The sequence below is a fragment of the Nicotiana tabacum genome, chromosome 16, assembly GCF_000715075.1.
Source record: "Nicotiana tabacum cultivar K326 chromosome 16, ASM71507v2, whole genome shotgun sequence".
In the NCBI taxonomy this organism is placed as follows: domain Eukaryota; kingdom Viridiplantae; phylum Streptophyta; class Magnoliopsida; order Solanales; family Solanaceae; genus Nicotiana; species Nicotiana tabacum.
In genome coordinates this window covers 116,119,137-116,130,510 of record NC_134095.1, presented here as the reverse complement: position 1 = coordinate 116,130,510, position 11,374 = coordinate 116,119,137, and the positions used below count along the sequence as shown (strand labels likewise).

The 11,374-nt window shown below is 38.7% G+C and overlaps 1 long non-coding RNA gene across 6 annotated transcripts; it reads right to left on the bottom strand.

The window, feature by feature from the left end:
* Positions 1-258: 258 nt before the first annotated feature.
* Positions 259-6,284, bottom strand: LOC107806602 (uncharacterized). Of its 6 annotated transcripts, none has more exons than XR_012700235.1 (4): positions 5,989-6,284; positions 1,358-5,713; positions 796-1,276; positions 259-577 (listed from the first exon to the last, which is right to left on the bottom strand). It is a non-coding gene; the product is annotated as an uncharacterized LOC107806602 (long non-coding RNA). The 6 variants fall into 6 exon arrangements; XR_012700239.1 differs by having other exon boundaries at positions 796-1,205; XR_012700237.1 differs by having other exon boundaries at positions 796-1,723; positions 1,929-5,713.
* Positions 6,285-11,374: the final 5,090 nt, after the last annotated feature.

Sequence of the window (11,374 nt, the reverse complement as noted above, 5' to 3'; positions counted from 1 at the left end):
CAATTTTGAAAAACCCACCGTAATTACATGTGAAAACCACCGTATTTTAACCGTTTCAATTGTGGCTTCTTTTTTTCATATTAAGGTGGTTTAAACCGCCGTAATTTTAATTTTCTCTACTTCACAATCCTGTATTTTCACATTTAGAATCCTATTTATTGAATGTTATGCTTTGAAACTTCTGTAGCACTTCATAATCATTTAAACCCAATATAGAAAATTAAATAATAAAAATATTCATTATATGAAACACAAGTATACTAAAATTGCATCATCCAAATATTAATGCTTCAAAGTATTTCAACAGAAATATCCAAAAGATTCATTGTTGATCCTACAAAATAATCACAAATTCACACTTACACAAGTATAACAAAATTACTTCATCCAAATATTAATGCTTCAAAGTGTATTTTCACAGTCATATCCAAAAGATCCATAGTTGATCCTATAGAATAATCACTAATTCACATTTGGACGATCATCATTGTTACTTTCATCTAAAGATCTTCTTACTTTCATCTAAAGATCTTCTTGGTTCAACTGTTGATGGTGCATCACTTCCTAAATCTGGTGCCTGAAAAAAAGGAAGAAAAAATACAATCAATAAGCAAATAACTAAAATTTTAACAGGTAAGCTGAAGTAGTAGGACTGGATATACAGAAATCACATTGAAATCAATGAGTTTAATCACCAAAAAGGTAACTACACGGCTTAGGAAACCACTTTATGTTAAAAAAGAACGATAAGAAAAGCAAATAACTAAAATTTTACTGTAGTAAGAGAACTTATACCTGTGGAGGAGTGGAAAATAAGTGAGCAAACTCCTCGGGATATTCCCTATGTTCCTTTCATATAAGCTAATCAGTGCATTTAATTTTGATTTCACATCTGTCATCTCTTGCTGCCACTCCGGAGTTGGAGCGGTACTGCTAGATGAACACACATAACCACGACAGTATCTCACATATGTCTGTTTGAATGCTACGGTTGGAACTACACCCAAGCCTAAACCTCGAACACAGCCGAGGTGCTCGGGACTGAATACTATGCCAAGTGCATCAGGCCGTACTTGTTGGCAACCTCTCATTATTTGCAGATGAAGAAGCCAAGCAAATATTGGAACTTAAGTTTGACTTCCCAACCATCATGTATAGCTGGAGAGATTACTCTCAGAGAATAACCGGTTGTCAAAATTTCTTGGCTGAATTTGAGAAAACTAAGTCATTGTTGGAAACTTCAACTAAAGAGGAGGAGGATCTCAAGGATAGATAACTGGAGAACAAGGAGAAGGTATTGATAGATAACTGGAGAACAAGGAGAAAGAATACTCAATCACTTGAAATTCATATGTACCTATAACATCAACAAACCAATGAGGCTCTTCATTGCTAGTACTACGTCCAGTTTGTCGTGAAGAAACTGCACCAGATGATGAAGATGGAATGGCGGGCTGAGAAGATACCCCATCAGATGATGAAAATGATACAACATGCTGCGAAGAGACTCCATTAGATGATGAAGATGGAACACTGTGCTGCGAAGAGACTCCATCAACTGGAATAACAGGCTGTGTGGGTTGTGTAGGCAGTGTAGAATGTAAAGAGACTCGATAAGATGTTGAAGATGAAGCTTGAGCCTGTGATGACTGCCTCGGAACAAGTGAAGATCTCTCTTTGACTGATTTGAATTAATTTTTAACCCTATTTTGCTTCGGCATCTCTACATACATAAAGGTATATAAAGCAAAACAAGAAAACCTTGATACGAAATCAGTTTAAATTTCAAGATAAAAATAACTTAAAGCTTAATTAATGAAAGAAAGTAGCTAGATGCAAGAACATAAAGCAAGTTAAGAACAAAAAAGGACATAGCTATAATCTAAACTAATTTGAAACGAAAATATATTAAGATGCTTCCAACTAACCCGTGCTCAAAAGCAAAAATCCAAAAATTGTCTTAGACCATCTATATATTCAGGTGTGTTTCGTGGTTTGCTGATCCAATATTTATCAATTGGCATGGCTAAAAAGGAAGACATAAGATAACATCACAATATCAAAACTAAAAAGATAGTTCAAAAGCAAAAAAACATAACCTGTGAAATAACACCACTTACAGAGGACAAAACAGTGGACAGAAGACATTTAAAATGAAAGTACTCCTGATGACCAGTGGTCAAACTTCAGCAATCAATTTACTCCTATTAATATTCTCAAATAAAAATTAATGTAAAACTGAAAAAGGAGGGAGAAGCTTAATAGGATTCAAGAACAACATATAGCTATATGAATCATTAAATGTGCAGAACATGTAGGTTACCAACAACATACTTATCAACTAGTCATCCAAGTAAGCAGGTCAAATACAAAACATGGGCTACAGGGAAACAATTTATAAGATCAACATAATGTCACAAGTAGACGAGTCAAGTTAATCTAGAGGTACAAAGACACCAAGAAAAGTTCAAGAACATGATGCAATTAGCTTAGCTGATATGATACTACTGTTTAACTAATAGAGGTAGATTATGCACAAAATCAACATAAAGGTTAACTCAGCTAATCATAGAGACTTAATAAGATTAACCATAAGTCTATCACTTAATATAGAAGAAGGCAACCAGGCAGGGCCGCGAAACACTTTGGGAATTTGGATTTGAATGTGGAGTTCAGTAATGAGCTTGAAGAGCTTATAATTCAGATAAGCCTATGAAATCTATTACTATGTAAACAAACATAAATGAGCACAAAATAAATGAACAAGCTTGGAAGATCTTCAATTGTGCCCTCAACCCTTCAAACACAAGGGCAAATACTGAATTTCAACTAAAATTAGAATGACAAACTCTCATTTAAAACATTAACTGAGACTAGGAGAAATTGTCAATTTTTGTTTCCCTCTGTGAACATAGCCAAAGAAGGAGATGACAAGGCGAAGATTGAGGCAGTTAACGCCATTTAAGTATCCAATAAATTTTGTGTGCAATGTTTAACTAAAAATGCACAATCAATTTGAGATCTTTTGTAATTAATTGTCACGACCCGAAATTCCCACCCTCGGGAGTCGTGATGGCGCCTACTCGTAGAAGCTAAGCAAGCCACGAATCATAAACTCCAAACTCCTTTATTTTAAATTCTTTTTATCAAGCATAACATCAGGCATTAAGTATTTAAATAACAGCGGAAATATGGAATTAAAGCGGAAGACTTAAATTAAATAACTACAAGTAATAAAAGAAACAACATAACTCGGATATCAACAAAGAATCAGAAGTCAACAAATGCACGGCATCATCCTTCGTGCTTTTACTCTCTTTCCTCACCATATAATCAATAAAATCGGCACGGAATGGTACATCGTGCAGCACGGCATCACCCTTCGTGCTTTACACTCTTTCCTCACAATAACAAATAATGCACGGCATCATCCTTCGTGTTTTAACACTCTTCCTCACCCAAACAACAATCACAAGCAAGGGGTAAGGGAATAAACAAAATAGTAATAGAGGTCCCAGCAAGGGAACAACAGTTAAACGATTAAATCCCGCCAAGGGAACATCAATTAAACAATTAAATCCCAATAAGGGAACAACAAATAATTTAACAATAGCCCGACAAGGGTGTCAACATATGATCTCTTCTCTTTCTCAATTTTACTCCACAATTCACTTCACAACCCGAGCCAATGCTCTAGAGGTTCGGTTATCACTTATACTTTCACAATTTCACTATACAACTTGAGCCAACGCTCCTCAATGTTCATAGGTCACAAACCTTTCCACAAACTTTATACAGCAATTGGAAATCTTCACCAAGGCATGAATAATACAACGAAATCATGAAATTCACAATATAAGACTCACGGTCATGCTTGACACCTACGTATAGATACTCGTCATCATGCCTATACGTCGTACTCAACAAGAAACAAATAACAAATAGGACACAACTCTTAATCCATCAAGCTAAGGTTAGACCAAAAACTTACATCGATGCAACGAACACAATTCAAGCCTCAATTACCGCTTTACCCCTCGATTCCACCACCTATCCGCTCGAATCTAGTCATAAGTTACTTAATTACATCAATAAGTGCTAAATGAATCAACCCCAATGCATGAAAATGAGTTTATCCAAAATTTTATCCAAAAAGTCAAAATCACCCCGGGCCCACGTGGTCGAAACTCGAGGTTCGGACCAAAACCCAATTACCCATTCCCTCACGAATCCAAATATATAATTTGTTTTGAAATTAGACTTCAAATTAAGGTCCAAATCCCCAATTTTAGAAAAAACCTAAGTTCTACCCAAAACACCCAATTTTCCCCATGAACATCTTTGATTTGAAGTTGAAATCATGTTAAAAGATATTAAGAAGTGAAGAAAATGAGTTAGAAATCACTTAATCACATTTTGGAGAAGAAAGGTTATTTGAAAAATCGCCTCTTATATTTTTTTGGGGGGTTTTGAAAAGTGAAAAATAGCTGAAATTCCCGTCTATTTATACCCCTCTCAGACCCCCTGTGCGGACCGCATCAAATGGACCGCAACCGCACAGGCTTCCCCCGGGAACCGCACAAAGGCGATCGCGGCCGCGCTGGCCTCCCTAAAGACTTGCAATTCAGCACCCTGTGCGGACCGCACAAGGCCGACTGCAGCCGCACAGCCTCCACCGCAGACTGCACAAAGGCGAACGCAACTACGCTGGCCCCTCCGCAGTCGCACGTGATTTCTCACGAACCGCATTAGAGGGTTCAGAGATCTGCAACTTTTTCCTAAGTTCAAAACTTGCTGAAACCCATCCGAAACACACTCGAGCCCTCGGGGCTCCTAACCAAACACACGTACTAAATCAACAATATCGTACGAACTTATTCAAGTCCAAAACACGTCAAACGATGTCCGATTTTAACCAAACTTTACAAGAAGGACTTAAAACATATATAAGACTTGTATCGTGCATCGGAACAAAAATACGGACCCGATACCATCATTTTCTAATCAAATTTCATTTCAAATTTCCTCAAACAATTTCTGAAAACAATTTCACTTAAAAATTTATTTCTCGTGCTTGGGACCTCGGAATTCGATTCCAGGCATACGCCCAAGTTCCATATTTTCCTACAAACCCTCTGAGACCGTCAAATCACGGGTCCAGGTCCGTTTACCCAAAAGGTTGACCGAAGTCAAACTAACTCATTTTAAAGTCAAGACTTAACATTTTTCACAGAATTTCATCTTTAAGCTTTCTGGCTACGAACCCGGACTGCGCACGCAAATCAAGGCTACTCTAAATGAGGTTTTCAAGGCCTCGGAAGCACAAAATGGATAAGAAAATAGGTGATGACCCTTTGGGTTGTCACATTAATAGGCCAGAAGCTACATTAATGTTGCATCAGGTGTCATTTAAAACAGCGAGAACAAGGAAACTTGTAATGTTCAAACTCTAAGTTACGATTTATCAATGGCATAAAGAAAATACAGAAATTTCAAACTAAAACATCCACCATTCAGCACTAGTATCTCTTAGATTCAGATAAACACAAATAAATATAGAAATTCGTAGAGATAATACTCCTATGAAATCTGTTTAATAAAAAAATCTGCTCAAAAGAAAGGATAAAATTAAACTGAAACGAGCTATACCTATCAAATGTTTTACTGTCAACGTCGATCCCAATAGTTTCACCGGTAGTTTTTGGTCTCTCGGCTACATATCAAGCCCATATATAATACTTAGGTTAATATTAGCAAGTACAACATATTAAAATATCAAAATTAACTGCATGCAATCGAAATACCAAACAAAGCATTGGGAAAAATCGGACTGAGGAAAATCGAAATACCAAACTGTAGCGAAATCATTGATTATCGGACTAAGGAAAAAGAATTAGAACAAATTGGGAAAATTTTATACATGCATGAACCCTAATAAAGAGAAAAATAACTTTTGGTACTATACATGAACCCTAATCGCTACATTACCTGATTTGAACCTCGATTCTTATCAATTTCATGCCTCAGTTCCAATTGTTTTACCTAAAACAGAGGAATGGTGGATAAGAGTGAGTTTTACCTTCAAGAAAAATGAATCGTGAAATTGGGGTAAGCGTGAGTTTTAACAAAAAATTTTGGAGGGAAAGGATGGAGGGATCTGGAAGGAAAGGATAATTTTTGGGAGGGAAAGGGTAAGTTTCATAACCGAGCAGATAGTCATTTGGGGAATTCTGGAGGGAGTCTCAAAATAATGAGGGGGAAATACTAAAATTTATGGGGGGAATAGTATCGATTGTTGTGAGTAAAATATTACGGCGGTTTTAATCGCCGCTATTGAAAATATTTAATCGGCGGCTGGCAAGACGCCATTTTTAATTAGATTTTGCGGCGGTTTATTCGAACTGCCGTAATATAACCGCCACAATATTTCCATTTTTTTGTAGTGTTTTATTTTTTTTAAACTCATGTGACTAAACTTAGAATAAAACTCTAAGTTGCCTACGTACCTCGGTAAAGAGGATCAAGTCATAACGTAGTTAAGTGGGTGAATTCTTTTTTTTTTATGTCCTAATTTTTCCCTAGGTCGCCTCTCGCGAGGTTTTCAACCTAGCTGACCTTTTTTTTTTGCCTAGACCGCTTCTTTCGAGGTTTTCAACCTAGCAGACTATTTTTTAGACTCATGCGGACCAGGAGTGTAGCAACGTGCAGTTTGGGCTCATGCATCAAGAAGCGTCATGACTTGCAGTTTAGGCTCGTACGTTGAGGAATGTTGAGACTTGCAGTTTAGGCTCGTGCATCGAGGAGCTTCATGACTTACAGTTTAGGCTCGTACGTCGAGAAGCATTGAGACTTGTAGTTTAGGCTCGTGCGTCGAGGAGCTTTATGACTTGTAATTTAGGCTCGTGCGTCGAGGAGCGTAGCAGCATGCAGTTTAGGCTCGTGCATTAAGGAGCTTCATGACTTACAGTTTAGGCTCGTGCGTCGAGGAGCGTAGCAGCATGCAGTTTAGGCTTGTGCATTAAGGAGCTTCATGACTTATAGTTTAGGCTCGTGCATCGAGGAGCGTTTATTCTTCAAGGATAATACCTCGTCAAAAATTTCCCGTTGATAGGGCCAATTCTCATGCCATCTGCATCAACTAACTTGTAAGCTCCACTTGAATAGGCTTCTTGCACGACATATGGATCATCCCACTTTGAAGTGAATTTGCCCCCATATTTGCGAGAGGTGATAATAGGTCTTCTTACTGCAAGAACTTAATCGCCAACTTGGAAGGACCTCAAGCGAACCTTTTTGTTGAAAGCACGAGAAAGACGAGCTTGATAACATTCAAGACTTTGTTGAGCTTCTAGCCTTTTTCAATCAAGGGAGTCAAGTTCTTTAAGGAACAAACGAGCGTTTTCTTCTTCAGTAAGACCTTCTTGGACAACGAGTCGCAAGGACGGTATTTGACGCTCAAGAGAAGGAACTGCTTCAACTCCATAAACAAGAGAATAAGGAGTTGCTTGTGTCGATGTGCGATGAGTCGTACGATATGCCTACAATGCTTCTTCCATTCTGTCATGCCAATCTCTTTTAGACTTGTAGATGACCTTCTTTAACAAGTTGAAAAGTGTCTTGTTAAATGTTTTGGCTAGTCCATTTGCAGCAGTATAATACATTGACGAATTATGTTGCTTGAAGCCAAAAAGTTCACAGATCTTGGTCATCAATTTGTTATCGAATGGTTTGCCATTATCTGTTATTATATAACTAGGAATGCCGAAACGATATATGATGTTCACTCGAATGAAGTTTGCAACATTCTCTTTCTTCACTTCTTTGAGAGCGACGGCCTCGACCCATTTTGAGAAATAATCAGTTGCGGCCAAGATGTATAGATGTCCTCCAGAAGACTTTGGAAGTGGTCCAACAACATCTAATCCCCAAGCGTCAAATGGCCAAGATGCAATAGTAGGGTGTAACATTTCAGGTGGTTGGTGTATAAAATTTACGTGAAACTAGCAAGCCTTGCATCTTCGAGCATAATCTAAGCAATCTTTCACCATTGTCGGCTAGTAGTAACCCATCCTCTTAATGTGGAAGTGAAGCTTCAGCCTGGATTGATGTGATCCACAAACTCCAGAGTGTGCCTCTTGCATAGCTTGAGTTGCTTCATCTTCCCCTAAACAACGCAAGAGAACTCCCTCAAATGATCTTCGATACAAAGTGTCTTTGTAGTAAAGGAAGCGAGGGGCACGCCGACGAATTTCGGTCTTTCTTCTTGGATCTTCTGGAAGTATCCCATAACATAAGTACTCGATCATGGTTTGTCGCCAATCAACTTTCACAGCTTCAGCGACTACTACCAAACGCTCGAGCTTGCTTTCTTCATCATCGTTCTCATCTAGCGACACTATCCGTTTTTGGCAGATAGTGATTTGTGTCTGGTCGGGCAGAGTCAATGTCGAAGCTAGAGCGGCTAAGGCGTCAGCTTTCTTATTTTCCTTCCTTAGCAGATCCTGAAGAGTTACATTGCCAAGCCATCCAATCAATTTCTGTGCATAATCATAATAAGGACGCAATTCTGGCTTTTTTACCTCGTAGCTACCTAGCAATTGATTGATCACTAACTTTGAGTCTCCAAAAATATGTAATTATAGTTGTCTTATATCAACGGCCACCTCAAGCCCAAGTATGAGCGCTTGATATTCTGCAACGTTGTTGGTGCAATGTTGTGTTAAGGTGAAGGAATATGGCAAGACTTCTCCTTGAGAAGTGACAAACACAACACTTGCACCAACTCCTTCACGATGTGCGGCACCATCAAAATACATTTTTCATGGTGGTTGCACTTTGATGACCATCGCATCCTCATCAGGTAGTTCATCAGTCAACTCCCAAACATCGGGAATTGGATGATCTACCAAGAAATCTACTAAAGCTTGTCCTTTAATAGCTTTTTGCGGGATATACACAATCTCGAATTGTTGAAATTGGAGGTACCACCTTGCTAATCGGTCATTGAAGACGGGTTTTGACATAACAAAATTGATCGGGTTCGCCCTTGAGACGAGACGGATGACATAAGCTTGAAAGTAGTGCGTTAGAGCTTTTAAATTGTGAAAACCAACGCCAGACACAACTTTTTGATCGGAGAATACTTCAGCTCATTTGGGGTCATCATCCTACTCAAGTAGTAGAGGGAATTTTCTTTACTTTCACCATTTTATTGGGCCAAAAGGGCTCCAACTAACCTTTCTTAGGCTGCAATATATAAAATCAATGGCTTTCCTGGTATATGGGTTGCCAGAACTGGAGGTCTCATCAAGTAGGATTTGATGTTTTGGAATGAATTGCTGCAAGCTTGGTCCCATATATTCACTTGATTGATTGAAGAGTTAAACCAAGTATGAAGATTGTGGTGATGACGTTAAATTGAGAATTGATGCCTAGAGGGCACACGGTCAAAAGGTACACCCTTCTTCATGAGACGGCTAAAAGGTTGGCACTTCCTTGCTAGATTTGAGATGAATCTTCTAAGGTACGCCAATTTTCCTTGTAGACTTTTCAGTTCATGTATATTTCTAGGCTCGGGCATCTTCAAGATTGCATCAACTTTGGCTTGATCTATCTCAATCCCTCGATGTCGAAAATGAAGCCAAGGAATTTTCCAGAAGTAACTCCAAAGGCACATTTCAACGGGTTCATTCTAAGTTGATATCTCCGGATTTGTTCGAACACCATTCTTAAGTCTTGCAAGTGGTCTCCTCTCTTTCTTTATTTCACCACTAAATCATCCACATAACATTCTACATTCTTGTGGAGGACGTCATCAAAGATATTTTCCATTGCCCTTTGATAAGTGGCACCAGCATTTTTCAAGCCAAAAGGCGTTACTTTGTTGTAATAAATTCCTTTATGAGTGCGAAATGTAGTAAGCTCTTCATCTTTTGGTGCCATATGCATTTGATTGTAGCTAGATGATCCATCCATGAAAGACATCACCTCATATCCGCCGGTGGTATCAATCATAAGCTCTGAAATGGGGAGCGGAAATTCGTCCTTAGGGCAAGCATTATTGAGGTCTCTAAAATCGACACAAACTCGAATTTGGCCATTCTTCTTCTTCACAAGAACAATGCTTGAAATCTATGTATGATATTTAACCTTCCGAATTAAACCAACTTCGATGAGTTTATTGACCTCGGTTTCGATTGATGGGATCAATTCTGGCCTGAAGCGTCTTTGGGTTTGCTTAACAAGACGAGCTCCTTTCTTGATCGCGAGATGATGAACTGCTACTTTAGGATCTAAACCAGGCATCTCTTTGTAGCTCCAAGCAAAGACATCTCTATATTCTTTGAGTAGCTCCACATAAGTGCTTTCTTCATCTGTGGTTAATAGGGCACTTACATAGGTGGGCCTGGAGTCTTCTGTAGTGCCAAGGTTGATTTCTTTCAATGCATCAACAGTCATTTTAATTCCTTCTTCTAGTTTCACAAGAGCATCCTCGACATCTTCATCTTCTTAAGGATCACCATCATTAAAAGATATAGGGCCACCAAGAGGCATCCCCCAAATTTTCGTCAACTTTCCTTAGGAATGAAGTGTATTGCTCCTCATTCGCAGTAATATGATATGAGGATCCTACACTTTCTTCATCTTCGTCACGCTCTCTAGTGTGGACCACTGTGCGAGTCTTCACTTTGAGAACCTCTTCGCATGAAATCAAAAGTTTTGATTGTCGCCTAATTCTGAAAGGGATCAGCCTTTGACACTCTTTGGAGATACTTTGGACTCTAGATGGCAAAGGTTTTTTTATTTTTTCATAATTTCTTTGGGACTTGTTCTTCTTCTTTTTCAATGGCCCCAACCTCTGAAATACATAAGTTCTTGTAGTTGGTTCTCCCAGTCGATCAAAGACATAAGGCCTTTTATTAGGATCAACGGGTTCATTTTCCATCATGATATAGTTAATACTTGCTCTTCTAATGTAGATGCGAACTGGTGGGGGTTGTTTGTAACCTAGACCCTCACGTGATTGCTTCACCGCATGCTCCTTATCCTTCATCGTATTTGCTTTCCTAGTAGCTTCAGGTGGGAGCTTCCCTAGCTTAGATGATTCATTGGGATCATATCCAGCCTTTGCAAACAACCTGTAAGCATTCGTATCAAAACCTTCATTTGTGCGTTTCGGGGGGGAGTGCCTTATTCTGAGGCATGTTAGGGGACACAAACTTTTCCAGTAGCTTTAAAGGTAACTTTATGGTATCAATCTACATGATAGGAAGAGTTAATTCTCTTAGTGCATATTTTTGGAGGCTTGATGATTCTCCTTCATCTTTCTTAACTTTTGGGACGTAACGAAATAAAGGAGCTATTTTCTTGCCTT